The sequence below is a fragment of the Dipodomys merriami genome, unplaced genomic scaffold (genome assembly GCF_024711535.1).
Source record: "Dipodomys merriami isolate MVZ:Mamm:240054 unplaced genomic scaffold, mDipMer1.0.p SCAF_13, whole genome shotgun sequence".
Lineage (NCBI taxonomy): Eukaryota > Metazoa > Chordata > Mammalia > Rodentia > Heteromyidae > Dipodomys > Dipodomys merriami.
This window is the reverse complement of record NW_027202604.1, coordinates 10,933,013-10,949,350: the sequence shown is the minus strand read 5'-3', so window position 1 is coordinate 10,949,350 and position 16,338 is coordinate 10,933,013. Positions and strand designations below refer to the sequence as shown.

The following is a 16,338-nucleotide window of genomic DNA, read 5'->3' as shown; positions in this document are numbered from 1 at the left end:
AAATGTACATATTTGAAAATGGGAGAAAAATGAGGGATGGGATAACAGTGTTTGACAAGAAATGTACTCACTACCTTACGTAAGTAACTGTAACCCCTCTGTACATCACCTTGACAATAAATAAAATAAAATGTGTATGTGGGGTGGTGGTATACACATACTTGGAAAACATGATTTCCCTCTAAATTCTTCATTATTCACTCTTACTTCTCATATCTATTGCTAAAGTTCTTTTTCTGTTGCTTCTCTTGATCCACTAGGCCCTTGGACTGGATCTGTTCACTGTAGAGGACCCAAGCCACCTGTAGGTGTTAAGCATTTGAAATGAGGGGGGGTGCCAAAAGCATTGACCAGATTTTGAATATATAGTACAAATAAAATGGTAGAAAGTTCCTTATTAGTGCTCATATTTCACTACTGGCTTAACTTAAATATGTTTTCCAGATTAATTCAACCATTGTTTTTTTTTTATTGTGAAACTACCATACAGAGGGGTTACAATTACTTGGGCAAGATAATGAGTACATTTCTTATCAAGCATTGTAGCCAACTCCTTTGTTTCCCCTTCCCATCCCTGCCCATCTTCCACCACCCCCCGCCCACACATCCTCCCCTCCCTCCAACCCCCTGTAAAGTTCACTTTTGACATAACAGCTTGTATATCTCATTGTTGAAATGGGTCCACCTGTATCCCTAGTTAAACGATTTGATTTTCCCCTTCCCCTCCACAAATGATACTGACATCAAATACAGTGAAAACAGGGGTTATACTGTGGGGGAGGGACATACAAAGGAACAAAGAAATCATCTTATGAATGCGTTAGAAACAATAGCATGAAAGAAAAAAAACACTTGAATACATATCTTCGGGTTCATTTCCCTACCATCACCTTATGTGACCTTTTCTGCTTGACTCAGACTTATACTAGCTATTGCAAATAAGGGAAACCATGGGACCAATGTTTCTTTGGGCCTGGCTTACTTCACTTAATATAATTTTTCCAAGCCTTTCCATTTCCTAACAAATGGGGAAATGTCATTCTTTCTGATGGAGGCATAGAATTCCATTGTGTATATATACCACATTTTCTTGATCCATTCATCTACTGAGGGGCTTCTGGGTTGGTTCCATATCTTAGCTATGGTAAATAATGCTGCAATAAACATAGTTGTGCTGGTAGCTTTAGTGTGGTCTTGTTTGTATACATTTGGGTAAATGCCGAAAAGTGGGATTGCTGGATCATAGGGGAGATCTATGTGAAGTCTTTTGAGGAACCTCCATACTGCTTTCCAAAGTGGTTGAACAAGTTTACATTCCCACCAACAATGAAGTAAGGTTCCTTTCTGTCCACATCCCCTCCAGCATGTGTTGTTGTTAGAGTTCTTGATTTTTGCTGTTCTAACTGGAGTGAGGTGATATCTCAATGTTGTTTTGATTTGCATTTCTTTTATGGCTAGGGATGTTGAACATTTCTTCATGTGTCTATTGGCCATCCTTCTTTCTTCTTCAGAGAAGCTTCTCTTTAAGTCTTTCGCCCACTTATTTATTGGGCAGTTGTTTCTTTGAGGATTTGTTGTTGGGGGGTTTAATTTTTTGAGTTCCAAGTATATTTTAGATATGAGACCCTTGTCCGTTGTATGGCTAGTAAAGATCTTCTCCCAATCGGTGGGCTTTCTATTGATCTTGCTAGCTATGTCATTTGCCCTGCAGAAGCTCTGCAACCTTATGCAATCCCATTTGTCCAACCTTTCTTTGATTTGTTGTGCTTCCAGGTCTCTATTCAAAAAATTTCGGCCTGAGCCAAGGAGACCTAGGGTTTCTCCTATTCCATCCTGTAATGTTTTCAGAGTGTCTGCTTTGAGTTCAAGGTCTTTGATCCATTTGGAGTTGATTCTGGTGCAGGGTGATATATAAGGATCTAGCTTTAGTTTTCTACATGTAGTTAACCAATTTTGCCAGCACCATTTACTGAAGAGGCTGTCTTTCTTCCATTCTATTGTTTTAGCTTCCTTATCGAAGATTAGATGGCTATAGGTCTGTAGGTTCATTTCTGGGTTTTCAATTCTATTCCATTGGTCCTGAGGTCTGTTCTTATGCCAATACCAAGCTGTTTTGATTACTATGGCTTTATAGTAGAGTTTGAAATTTGGTATTGATATTCCTCCAGCAGTGTTCTTTCCATTGAGGAGCGTTTTTGCTATTCGGGGTCTTTTATTGTTCCATATGAATTTTTGGATTGCCTCTTCTATTTCCTTGAAGAATGAGGGTGGAATTTTGATAGGTATTGCGTTGAATTTGTAGATAGCCTTGGGAAGTATTGCCATTTTCACCATGTTAATCTTGACAATCCAGGAGCATGGGAGGCTTTGCCATTTTTTAAGTTCTGTGTTGATTTCCTTTTTCAAGATTTTAAAGTTTTCATCATAGAGGTCCTTCACTTCTTTAGTTAAGTTAATTCCTAGGTATTTTATTTTTTGTGGGGCTATTACAAATGGAGTTGCTTTCCTAATTTCAGCCACACTTTTCTCATTGTTGGCATACAGAAAAGCCATTGATTTTGGGGGGTTAATTTTATAACCTGCTACTTTGCCAAAGTTTTGAATCAGCTTGAGTACTTTGGGAGTGGAGTCTATGGGATTCTTTAAATACAAGATCATGTCATCTGCAAAGAGGGAGAGTTTTATTTCTTCTTTCCATATTTGGATCCCCTTTATGTCTGCATCTTGTCTTATTCCTGTAGCTAGGCATTCTAATACTAGATTGAAAAGAAGTGGAGAGAGTGGGCATCCTTGTCTTGTTCCTGAGTTAAGAGGAAATGGCTTTAGTTTTTCACCATTGAGTGTAATGCTGGCTGTAGGTTTGTCATATACAGCCTTTATTGTATTGAGGAATGTTCCATGGATTCCTAATTTTTCCAAAACCTTCATCATAAAGGGGTGTTGGATCTTGTCGAATGCTTTTTCTGCGTCTATTGAGATAACCATGTGGTTCTTGTTCTTGCTCCTGTTGATGTGATGAATAATATTAATTGATTTGCGTATATTGAACCAGCTTTGCATCCCTGAAATGAATCCTGTTTGATCGTGGTGTATGATTTTTTGGATGAATTGTTGAAGTCGATTGGCCAAAATTTTGTTGAGAAGTTTTGCATCAATGTTCATCAAAGAAATGGGTCTATAGTTCTCTTTCTTTGATGAGTCCCTGCCTGGTTTTGGGATGAGGGTTATGATGGTTTCATAGAATGTGTTGGGTAGTGAGCTTTCTCTTTCAATTTCATTGAAGAGGTGGAGGAGAATTGGTGTGAGCTCTGCTTTGAAGGCCTTGTAAAATTCCGCTGTAAAACCATCTGGTCCTGGACTTTTCTTAGCTGGGAGGCCTCTTATTGCTGTTTCTATTTCAATGCTTGATATGGGCCTGTTAAGCTGGTTTAACTCATCTTGGTTTAGTTTTGGCATGTCAATATTTGCTAGGAAGAGGTCCATTTCTGTCAAGTTGTCGAACTTATTAGCATAAAGTTTTGAGAAGTATTCCCTTATAATGTTCTGAATCTTGGTTGTTTCTGTGGTGGTGTTTCCATTCTCATCTCTGAGTTTATTAATTTGGGTGTGTTCTCTTCTTTTTCTGATAAGATTTGCTAAGGTCTGTCAATTTTGTTAAGTTTTTCAAAGAACCAACTCTTTGTTTTGTTGATTCTTTCTATGGTTCTTTTGGATTCTAATTCATTTAATTCTGATTTAATTTTAATTATTTCTTTCCATCTACTGGATTGGGGTTTATCTTGCTGCTCTTTTTCAAGCAGGTTTAGATGTGTCATTAAATTGTTAGTTTCCGATCTCTCCAATTTGTTGATGTAGGAGCTCAGAGCTATAAACTTGCCTCTGAGTACTGCCTTTGCTGTGTCCCAGAGGAGCTGGTAATTTGTGTGTTCATTTTTGTTGAATAGCATGAACATTTGAATTTCCTTTCTAATCTCTTCCATGACCCACTCTTGATTCAGCAGTGTGTTGTTTAGCCTCCATGTGATACCGGACTTTCTTTGGTGGCTTTTGGTGTTGAGTTCTAATTTTATTCCCTTGTGGTCAGAGAGAATGCAGGGTATAACTTCAATGTTTCTGAATTTCGACAAGTTTGCTTTGTGGCCTAGAATGTGGTCTATTTTAGAAAACGTTCCATGTGCTGCTGAGAAGAACGTGTATTCTGATGCTGCTGGGTGAAATGTTCGGTAAATGTCTGTTAAGTCTAGTTGATCTATGCAGCTGTTTAGATCTGCGGTTTCTCTGTTGAGTTTTTGCCGAGTTGATCTGTCTAGTGGGGAGAGTGGTGTGTTAAAATTCCCAACAATTAATGTCTTTGGATCTATATGGGATTTGAGGGAAAGTAGTGTTTCTTTGATAAATTTGGGTGCTCCATTGTTTGGCGAATAGATATTTAGAATTGTAATATCCTCCTGAAGGAGAGATCCTTTAATTAGTATGTAGCGACCTTCTTTATCTCTTCTCACGATTTTTAATTTGAAGTCTATTTTATCTGATATTAGGATTGCAACTCCCGCCTGTTTATTAGGGCTGTTTGCTTGGTAGATTTTGTTCCAGCCTTTAACATTGAAAATGTCTTTGTTTTTACGGGCAAGATGTGACTCCTGCAGGCAGCAGATAGAAGGGTCTTGTTTTTTAATCCAACTAGACAGTCTATGTCGCTTAATTGGAGAGTTCAGTCCATTAACGTTAAGAGATAGGACTGAGAGGTAATTTGTAGTTCCTGCCATGTTATCTACCTTCTTGGGGGCTGCGAAAACTGGGTTCTTCCTATGGTTCTTGGATTCTCAGTTTGGGTGCAGTTTGTTGGCCTTTATTGTGGTCTTGTTGGTTTTCTATGTGTAGGACATCTTTAAGAATCTTCTGTAGGGCTGGTTTGGTGGAGATGTATTGTTTCAATTTTTCTTTGCTGTGGAAGGTTTTTATTTGGCCTTCAGTTATAAAGGAGAGTTTAGCTGGGTACAGTATTCTTGGTTGATAGTTGTTTGTTTTTAGGGCATGGCATACATCATTCCAGGCTCTTCTTGCTTTGATTGTCTCTGCTGAGAAATCTGAGGTGATTCTAATTGGTTTCCCTTTATAGGTGATTACCCTTTTCTCCTTGACAGCTTTAAGGATCTTTTCCTTGTTCTGAGTTGATCCTGTGTGGATTATAATGTGATGGTGGGATGTCCTATTCTGGTCTGGTCTATTTGGGGTTCTAAAGGCTTCTTGTATCTGAATAGGCCTATCTTTTTGCATGTTTTGGAAGTTCTCTGCTAGGATCCTGTTAAACAAATTTCCTAGACCATTAACTTCTGTTTCTAGGTGCTCCTCTACACCCATTATCCTTAGATTAGGCCTTCTGATGGTGTCTTCCAGGTGTTGGATAGATCTATCATATTTCTTGGACTTGTCTTGGATGGTTGTATGTTCTTTCTCTATAATATCTAGGCTGTCTTCAATCCCTGAGATTCGATCTTCTGCATGGTCTAACCTGCTGTCAAGACTCTCTACTTTGTTTTTAATCTCTTTTCCTTCTAATTGGTCAGCTTTGATGGCTTCAAGTTCTTTGTTGAAGCTCTGTTTTACGTCTTGTATGAATCTCTTTACTTCCTTAATTTGGTGTTTAGTGTTTGTTCTCAAATCACTTAGTTGATTGGATATGGTTTCTTTGGACTCCCATTCCTTCTGTTGGGTTCCATTCAGCATTCCCTTTGTGGTCTCCCTGACTTCCTTCAGCTCTTTGTTAATGGATTCTATGGATGCCTTTAGTGATCTTTGTATGTTCTCTACCTGGTCTCTCAATTCCTGTATTACTCTTTGTTTAGCTTCCTCACGTTCGTGGGATTCCTGCAGTTCTCTTTGAGTGTTCTCAGCCTGCTCACGCCATTCCTCCCTTTCTCTTTGAGTATTCTCAAGTTGTTCATGCAAATCCTGTATCAGTTTTTGAGTAGCTTCCTCACGCTTCCTGTATAAACTTCTGGGATGCCTCCTCTCTCTCCCTATCACGCTCATAGAGAGTCCTTTGTAAGTTGTCAAACTTCTCATTTATCATGTTTGCCACCAGTATTTGTAGAGCTATTTGGGAACTCTCCTCTAGATTGTTCATTATCTGATCTGACCCCTGATTATCAAGATTGGGAATTGAGATACCTGAATTTGCCATTTTTCTTGTGTTTTTCCGGCTTACTCTGCCCATTTGAGATGAAGATAGTACCAGTTTTGTGCTAGAACACTATCTTAAGGCAACCATCAACCAAAGTTTGCATTTGTACAGTCAATAGTCTACAGATACAATCTAGTTCAACAGATACATCTATTCAACATCAAACAACTATATTTTAAAGGACTTCGAACCGCAGAAAAGAATTTGGAAAACCAGAAATTATTAGGATTAGCGAGAGATGTGGGTGAGAAATAGGAATAGATTGGTGTGGGGAGGCACAGGGAGAGTTAACTATGTCCCAATCACAATGCAGGAAATGGGTTGGGTAGGATGCAAGTAGAGAGAGAGAAAAAAAGAAGAGGGGGATAGGGGAATGAAAAGAGACCCGAGGGGGAAAAAATAGAAACGTAAAAATTAATGTTATTGTAGAGATTAAAAGACCATCTATTTAGAGAGGAATGTGAATATGTTGTGAGAAAGGGAGGGACATAGAGGAGATGTGAAAAACTTTAAGGATGGGAAAGGGAGAAGAAAAGATCAGAAGTTCAGTAGAGCTAGACAAAAAACAAAAAGATAATTATGAAAGAAAGAAAAAGAGAAAGAAGATAAGAAAAGAAAGGAAAAATGCTCATTTACATATTCCTAAAATAAAAATTATAAGAAGAGAAAAAAAAGTTACTGGAAATCAATTATTTTTTCAGTAGATGCAAAAATTAAAGATTAATAAAAGTTTTAAAAGACAAAAAATTATATATATATAAGGTAACAAAAAACAAAAAACAAACAAGAAAACGAAAAGAAGAAGAAAAAAAAGAAAAAAGAAAAAAAAAGTCCTTTGATTTTTTTTGGGGGGGGAGGGGTGGGAAGAATCCTGTATCTCCCTTTTGTCTGTAACCAGCCTTTTGTTGGAGTCTCTGGTCAGCTTGAGGTCCTGTGGCTTGTTTGGTTTCTTAAGTCGGTTTGTTGGAAGAGGCAGAAAAATGCTCTGCTTTACCCAAGATTTTGAGATCCCCCTCCCAGGTTAGTTTTCTAGGAGGGTGATCTGCTTTGAGAATCACAAAAGAGGGGGATGCAGTGGTGAGGCTAGGTTCTGGGTAGAGTTGAGGCCTTTCAACAATCAGTAGCTTTTTCCTGGGGCTGTTTTGTGCAAAAAAAAAAAAAAATCTCCCAGAGCCCAGCCTGGAGCCGTTCTCAGGGATTCTGTTTTTCAATTGATTGTTGAGGCTGCTAGAGGGAGGGGCAGCCTCTGGCTCTGGTTACCCAGTGAGGGAAGCCACTCCAATTGCTGGCGCCTGAGCTGGGTGACTTTTCCCTGGATGGAGCCGAGTCTGGCAGGTCACTTTGCCATTAAGTTCTTGTGACCTGCTAAATGACTCGTTTTATTCCAAGGCCTGGGTTGGAGCTGGCAGCTCCTCCGAGCTTTGTCGGTATCCAAGATGGAGATCACCAGTGCTGGGGGGGGAGGGGTGGCCTTCCCTCCTCTGCTCCCTGAGAAGGAGTGAGGATGTCGGGTTTCTACTCACGCCGAGTCTTGGATCCTGGGTCATCTCTGGTCTGCAAGCTGCAGGATGAAGATGTCCGCTCTTTGTTGGTTCTTCCTGGTGTTGAGTAGAATCTGCTCGCCCGCTGCGTCTGGCTCCTTCGTGGGGGGATTTAATTTTTGAGTTCCAGGTATATTTTAGATATGAGACCCTTGTCCATTGTATGGCTAGTGAAGATCTTCTCCCAATTCGTGGGCTTTCTATTGATCTTGCTAGCTATGTCCTTTGCCATGCAGAAGCTCTGCAACTTCACGCAATCCCATTTGTCCAACCTTTCTTTGATTTGTTGTGTTTCTGAGTCTCTATTAAGAAAATTTCGGCCTGCGCCAAGGAGACCTAGGGTTTCTCCTATTCCATCCTGTAATGTTTTCAGAATGTCTGCTTTGACTCCGAGGTCTTTGATCCATTTGGAGTTGATTCTGGTGCAGGGTGATATATAAGAATCTAGCTTTAGTTTTTGACAAGTAGTTAACTAATTTTGCCATCACCACTTACTGAAGAGGCTGTCTTTCTTCCATTCTATTGTTTTAGCTTCCTTATCGAAGATTAGATGGCTATAGGTCTGTAGGTTCATTTCCGGGTTTTCAATTCTATTCCATTGGTTCTGAGGTCTGTTCTTGTGCCAGTTCCAAGCTGTTTTGATTACTATGGCTTTTCAACCATTGTTTTAAACGTCATATATGATTGACATTATTGGAGTGCGTGTGTGTGTGCGTGCACATGCGAGTACGTGTGTGCGTGCACGCACAGGTCCTAAGGGCACTGTCTGGGTCTGGGCACTGTCTCTGAGCTATTTGCTCAAGGCTAGCACTCTGCTATTAGTCTCACAGATACTTTTCTAGATAATTGGTGGTTAAATGGAGATAGGAGTGTCACAGACTTTCCTGTTTTAGCTAGCTTTGAACCACAAGCCTCTGATCACAGCCTCCTGAGAAGCTAGGATAACGAGTGTGAGCCACTGGTGCTAGGCCACTTTCCTCATTTTTAAAAGCAGTAGAAAATAGAGGGAGAGTTGCATTTGGTATGAATTTAATGTTGTTATATTTCTTGGCAAAAGAAAAGATGTGAAAAATTGAGACTCAGAGGGGGAAATAAAAATATAGCTAGGTACTAGTGGCTCATACTTGTAATCCTCTCTTCTCAGAAAGTTGAAGTCTAAGGATCATGGTTTAAAGCCAGCCCAGGGAGGAAAACACATAAGACTCTCATCTCCAATTAAACACCAAAAAACAAATCTGGATGTGGAGATGTGGGTTAAGTTGTAGAACCTTAGCCTTGAGCAATCAAGCTTAGGGAAGTGCCAGGGCACTGAGTTCAAGTTCCAGGACACACATACCTACACACACATACACAAAATGAAGAGGCAACATTAAAACATTTTCTTCATTCAAAACACAAAAGAAAACAAAACAAAATATATAGCACTTACGTTTTACCAACTACTGCTTCAAATGTTAGAAAGATGTTCAATCAGAGGCATAGTACATCAAACAATTACACCGGTGTCTTATATAACATTTATCTGATTTGGGGAAGGGAAGGGGAATAACAAAATGCTGAAACAAGGACAAAGGATGACCCATTGCAATGATACTCACTAGATAGTGTGTCCGAAATGAACCTTACAACTTCCGGGGACAGGGGAGGAGTGGGGGAGGAAAGGAATAGTGGGAGAAAAACAAAGGAGGGGTGTTAACCCCTCATTACCTTATTAATGTAACTGTAACCCCTCTGTACAGCAACTTTACAATAAAATAAAATGATTAGGCTTTCTCTTGATGAGAGGCAATTTTTACTTCATCTAGTAAATTAGAATAATAAGAATATACTGGCACTTTAAGTCTTCTCATTGTGAATAAACAGATATACATAAATCAAAAGTGAATTCTAAGGGTGGTTGATGAAGTTGTGGAACATGATCATTAGAGCTGCAACAATATGATGAAAGAAGGCTTGTAACCTTACTTTGCTGATACCTTGTCTAGGCTCTGCTCTTACAGCACAAAGATCGGACCATTTATGAATAAGAGCTCTGCCAATATCCTGACTCTTCCCAAACCAAACTTTGATAACCCCAATGACATAAAAAGCGTTATCAACACACAAAGACTTAAAGAACAGAATTCTAACAAAGCTTGGATTCTTCAAAGGAAATTCCTTATGGTTTTGTTGTGATTCTCAAGTGGAAAGAATTTTTTAGTGCATTTGTAATTTGTCATGTTGGAGTATGTGTATTTTTTCTTTTACCATTGTTCCCACAGTATAGTAGTAACAACTATGTCTCAGATGCTAAACTAGTGTTATGCGAGTACTTACAAATGTGCATAGTTTGTTGGTATTGTTTTTTCTCATTTTCTTTTACAGATAGATTAGGTTTATTCTTCCATTGTCTTGCTTGTTTCTCCTTACAGAATGTCCTTCCTCTTCAAAAGGGTAAAACATTGATCTTCATTTGTTCAGTTGGGCTAGCCCATGAAAAATTATGGGAACTCCTTATATATTCCATGAAACAGGATTGAAATAGTTCATTTTACTTAAGGTTATTGGTCATACAGGTTTGCTAAAGTGAGTGGATCTTTTATGATGAAGTTCTGCTTAACAATCTGCCATCAATCTACCATCTGTCTATATCTATCTGTCATCTGCCTATCAATGCTTTTTAATCTGTCACTGACTTTTAAATGTAAGATAAAGTTAACAGAGATTAAGGCCAGGAACCGAGGCTAATAAATGCTTTTTCAATGAAACCATCACCAATTGTCAAAAATAGCTTGGCACCAGTGGCTCATGCCTGTAATCCTAGCTACTCAGGAACACTTTAAACCACCTCTGATGCTGACATCTCAGGGTTGTGATTCAAAGCTAGCTGAAACAGAAAAATACATGACACTCTTATCCCCAAGTAACTGCCAAAAGGCTGAAAGTAAAAATGTGGGTCAAGTAGTAGAGTACCTAAAAGCAAGAGTGATAGGTCTTGAATCCTAGCTGAAATACCATCACGAGAGAGAGAGTGGAGATTCCATAGACTAGAAAGTTGTTAATGTCACTGACCAATTGTCTATCCCTCTAAATTGATATGCAGGGCTCTCAGAATAAATCATTATTCACTGTGCTCCACATTTTTGGTGACAAAAGGTAATTCATTTAATAACTGACACTTTAGTATTTTTGTAAATGTGATACCCCACCACCAGCGTCTGTATGATTTTTGTAAACACATAAAATGTTAAGCAATCTTTTTTTTATGAAAAGACAAAAGTGTCTTCAGGGTATAAATGGAAATGAAATTTTGTTGTGGGTGGTGGTTTAAAGTATTCCTGAGGCTAAGTTCAAGTAATTGAATCTGAACATCTAAATTCTATTTTGATCTTCCCCTTAGCTATATCACATAAACCGCTTTACACTTGGTAATTCTCATCCTACCCAGCAACCGCCCCTGATCAACACTGCCTCAGATCAAAAGATGAAAAGATAGAGTTCTTTGTATATTCTATAAACTACCAGATTAATTTGGGAGATTATGTGAGAAATTCTACTGCTGCAGGGAAGAGTATAAACATCATGGCTCCTTGCAATCCTAGGATCCGCTCTTTCCAACCTCACCCCACATCAGCTTCTCTATATAGGGATCTTCTTGATGTTCCCAGAACCATTGCTTCTGATACTGCGTGAGGCAAGCTTTTATGGAATGCTCAGGGAGTAAGTAGTTTTAGCATAACACAATATAGAAAACAACTTACAGCAACTAATATCATTGGTCATTCCTCACAAAGGGAACATGCCCAGCATGCACTTGGCTACATTTTGTGCCTCTTCTCACCCTCTTTCTTCCCCTGAAGGCCTCTCCTTCATACCACAGATGCCAACTCAAAGCTCAATGTTGCAATTACTCTAGTGGAACAAACTTACTCCTTTCTCATAAAGCTATGCTGGTGAACCTTACATTTCCCAGACACAGGTGTCTGTTACAGGTCATCAAGACTCAGCAAGATGTCTTCCTCAATAATATGCCCAACTTTCACCTCTGGTGCTTTCTGCATTGCCCAGCATCATTCCAGGTATGTTGACGTCTGAACTGAAGTAAACAACTGGGTAAATAATGGAGGATTTCAGCCAGGACAATGAATTATGGAAAGGGATGTTGAGGCATGTATAGACGCATAAGTCATAACACAGCATTAATGTATTCCAAAATACAGGTACATTCAACACACAGAACTAACAGAGAAAAGGAAATGCTTAGCAATAAAACGTGCAGCTGAGTGTAGGTTTCAGCGAATGCTTTACAGAGGGAGGATTGACTCTGTAGGGCCTCAGAAGCTAAATCTTTCTCTGGATAGATACAAATGGACCAATGGTTGGCATTCTAGTAGGGACGGATGGCCATTTGAATATTTATAATAACTTTCAAGAACCATAAAATATTATCAATACAGGTGGAAAGCTATGAGATATGAGCTATTTTTTATAGTGCTGGCCCTGGGGCTTAAACTCAGGCAGGGCATGGGCTCTGTCTCTGAGCTTCTCTGTGCTTAAGGCTAGTGCACTACCACTTGAGCCACAGCACCAAGTTCTGGCTTTTTCTGTTTACGTGACACTAAAGAATTGAACTCAGGGCTTCATGCATGCTAGGTAAGCACTTTATCACTAAGCCACATTCCCAACCCTATGAGCTACCCTTGAGAAGCATACAAGGTACATACATGACTGTCTTGTTATGGATCATATGATTTTGCAGGTCTTACATGGCCCAGGGTCAGGATCTTACCTGACCCAAATGAAATGATCATGTGATAAGTTCTAATGAAACATAATAGTACATATCCAGAGAGCTATGGACATAGTGCTAGATCAATGTCAAAACTATGTAGCAACACTTGGGTACATGAAAATGAGAACATGACCAACCATTAAGCCCTGGACGGCAGCTACTGTTGGCTCTCTACCTATCAGCCATTTACTTTCCACATGTGCTCAGTGTATCCAAATTTGAGGTTGAATGGGCCTAAGCTAGTCTGGAAAATTCCATTTCCTTTGCCATGTACTGATGTGCGATGTTGCACATGACCTGATTTTGGCCAACATAACAAAAGAAAAGGTTTCGGATACTTTTAAACCCAGAGAACCAAGACATAGAAATGAGAGCTATTAATTTAAAGTCCTGATGCCATTAATCCAACCTTTATACTTCAAAATACCATATTTTAAGTCACTTTAATAAAGTAACCTAATATTTTCAGCCCCAATCATCCTTGCTATTTTAACGTAATAATTATATGCCAATGACCAGCTGACAAGCATCAGAGAAAAGTGGCTGGAAATAATTAAGAATAGTTTCTAAGGGAAGGGGTGGCTTCAGCCAGGTAATCATAACTAGTGACTTTGTTATGTTATAAAGCTTACTAAAGAAAATATAAAAAGAACATTGATGGGAGATAGAAATATGAATAAATAAATTAAACATATTGGAGGACCAATGTGTAACTAGACTATTAAAGTAGAATTGGCTAAATAGAGGTTTATTTGTTGTTGTTGTTTGTTTGTTCTGTTCCTGAGACTTGATCTCAGGGTCTGGGCTCTGATCTCTGGGCTCTGTCCCTGAGCATCTTTTGCTCAGGGCTAATGCTCTACAACTTGAGCCATAACTCTACTTCTGGCTTTTTCTGAGTATTTAAATGGAGATTAGAGTCTCTTGGACTTTCCTGCCCAGGCTGGCTTCGAACCACAATCCTCAGATCTCAGCATTCTGAGTAGCCAAGATTACATGTGTGAGCCTCTGGCACCCAGCTGGTAGAAGTGTTTTGGTGAACCAGTTTAAAGAAGTAAAGCTCATAAATTTGGGACAATGGCAGATGTCCAGCATGACCAATCCACCAGGTTCTTTCCTTTTATCACCTCCATTTGTGTTGCCTACCAAAGCAAATCAAAGAAAGTAGACATGAAAACCTATCATACAGTTACTCTTCTGACCCAGGTGTAGGCTGATGACTTGAATCATAATTCTACACCAAAACTTACCACTTTCATTTTGATTCATCCTAGGAATTCATCATAGAAATTACTAAGGAATTATTGTTTCATTTTAATTTAATTTCATATTAATTCATCCTTAATAATTGGCTAAACTTTGTAGTCAAACATCTTAGCCATGTCTGTCTCTGATGAAAATAAATCAAATTCTTTTTCAAAAGGAACTTAAACTCATCTACAATGCCCTAGGTTTACTTGCAGGTTTTCTAGCACACTCACCTGAACATTCACATTCTAATTACCCAGGTCCCTTATAACTGTTCCAGTAGACTGCTCCTATCTGTAGCTACTTTGATGCACTTTCTCCTTATATTTTCCTTATTTATCTTGAGGTTTTGATTATAGTCTTCACGAAACAAGAAAGAATAACTATCCCCAGAAAATCTTTGCCGACATTCTACAAATACAGTTGCCTACATTCTACAGATACCGTCAGCCCTCCTCACCCATGGGCTCCAACATCTGCAGACATAATCAAGTACAGATCAGAAAGATTCTAAAAAATCTTTCATTTCTCCTGAACCCACACAGACCATTTTCCTTGTCCTTATTCCTAAACTATCTAGTACATCAACTAGTTATATAATATTAGTAACATTAGGTAGTCTAGAGATAATGTAAAGGGACCTATACATCTTCAGATTTGGGGTCTCAGAGGAGTCCTGGAACCAACCTTAGTGATATAGAAACATTTATCTTTGTTTGAGAGCCTTTGATAAGTAGTCCATTCTGTTGAAGAATGGGCTTCTTCCAGAAGAAGTTGCCTGCACTCATTTGTGTGTGGTCAGCTGAGTGAACCAGATACATTTGCCAGTTTTCTTTAGTATCTCTTTTATGTCCAGAATCTTAGCTGGGACAACTGGATGGATGTCACCTAGGTCTCTGTATCTTATTGAATCTGCAGATTGGCCCAAATACACTTTCTGAATACAGAGGAACAGAAAGAGGACACCATCAAGGCCTCTTAGATCCTGAACTGGCACATTGTGAACCTTTGTGAACTTCTTTATTTACCAAAGACAAAAGCCTAGCAGATTCAAGGAGTAAGTAAACAAATGTCACCTCTAAATGGGAATAGCTACAAGGATACAAGTACAGGAAGTGAGAGTGAGCTGAAGCCCTCTTCCTAATCAGAACAATATACTCTCATTACATCATGCCTCTATTATTTGGGGCAATCACGGTAATGTTCATTTTACATTTTACATTTCAGTTACTCTTTGATGGATGACTATTTTCCTCTCCATCCCACTTAATGATTATGTGTTACAAAAGCCAGGTGTCTTGTTCTTCACACACAGATTTTACTACATATTTATTATAGGAAAGAAAATGAATAAATAAATGAATGATTTTTCTCTACTATAGGATCTGGTTTGGAATGTGGCTTAGCGATAGAGTGCTTGCCTAGCATGCATGAAGCCCTGGGTTCGATTCATCAGTACCACATAAATGGTAAAGGCTGGAAGGGGTGCTGTGGCTTAAGTGGTAGAGTGCTAGCCTTGAGCAAAAGAAGCTCAGGGGACATTGCACAGATCCTGAGTTCAAACCCCAGGATTGGCCAAAAAAGAAAAAGGAAAAAAAGAAATATAATCCTTCCGGACCAAAATGTGGGAGATATTCTGGAGATTTTTCTCTAGCTTTTAGGAGAAGGAAGAGAATCAAAGTTCTGCTAAGATTCTATCAAGTAGCAAAACATAAACTTCTAGTAATAGACCAATACACACACACACACACACACACACACACACACACACACACACACACACACACACACACACACACACACACACACACACTTGCAATGGTCATTAATAAATGTACTGACTAAACTTACTGAATTTGAAAACGAAATCATCAGAATCAAATTTTATTTTTGGTCAACCACAAATGCTTTAACTATTTGCTAAATGCACTGTCAGTGGGTTCAGTGAATAAAAACAGTAAGAGGAAATAATCAAAATAAAATGAACATCTTTGTTAAAAGCTGAATATTTTCCTGTATCTTTTGAAAACACTTGGCTTTGTGATCTGTGAATAGACTTTCCTTTTTCATGCTGTGAAATTATAGTAGTTTTCACATGCAGAATAAAAAACCAGGATTTTTTTTTAAAGATTGCAATAGATTTTTAACTATTTTTTTAAATAGTGACTTTCTACCTTTGCAAAAGCCTTTTTTTTATCACTCATCAATTATAGGTTGTGCAAATATGAAACATTCCACTGAACAACATTTATGACCTTTTGCTCTAGCTGGGCTTTCTTTTTCAGAGTATTTCATTTCCCAGAGTACTCACATTCCTTTTTTTACACTTGAAAATCTACTCAATGGAAATTGTTAAAGTAATGCTGCGATTAAACTAGCTTTTAAAAAGTGAAAAACAACTGAGAGACATACAAAATCATTTTTAGAGCTGTGATAGAAAAGCCCTTCTGACATGTATTTTTATTCCCCCTATTTTTTAAAAAAACTATGACCTTTGTAGTTTAAGAATTTATATTCTGTTTTAAAGCTTATCTTTTCAATGCTCAACTGTTCTGTTGTGCTATTTTACAATATGCAATCATGTTCTAGATGGAAAT

The 16,338-nt window shown here is 38.6% G+C and overlaps 1 long non-coding RNA gene across 3 annotated transcripts in view; it reads right to left on the bottom strand.

Moving 5' to 3' along the window:
* Positions 1-16,338, bottom strand: part of LOC138824530 (uncharacterized) — a 265,875-nt gene that overhangs the window by 116,525 nt on the left and 133,012 nt on the right. The window lies entirely within an intron of this gene.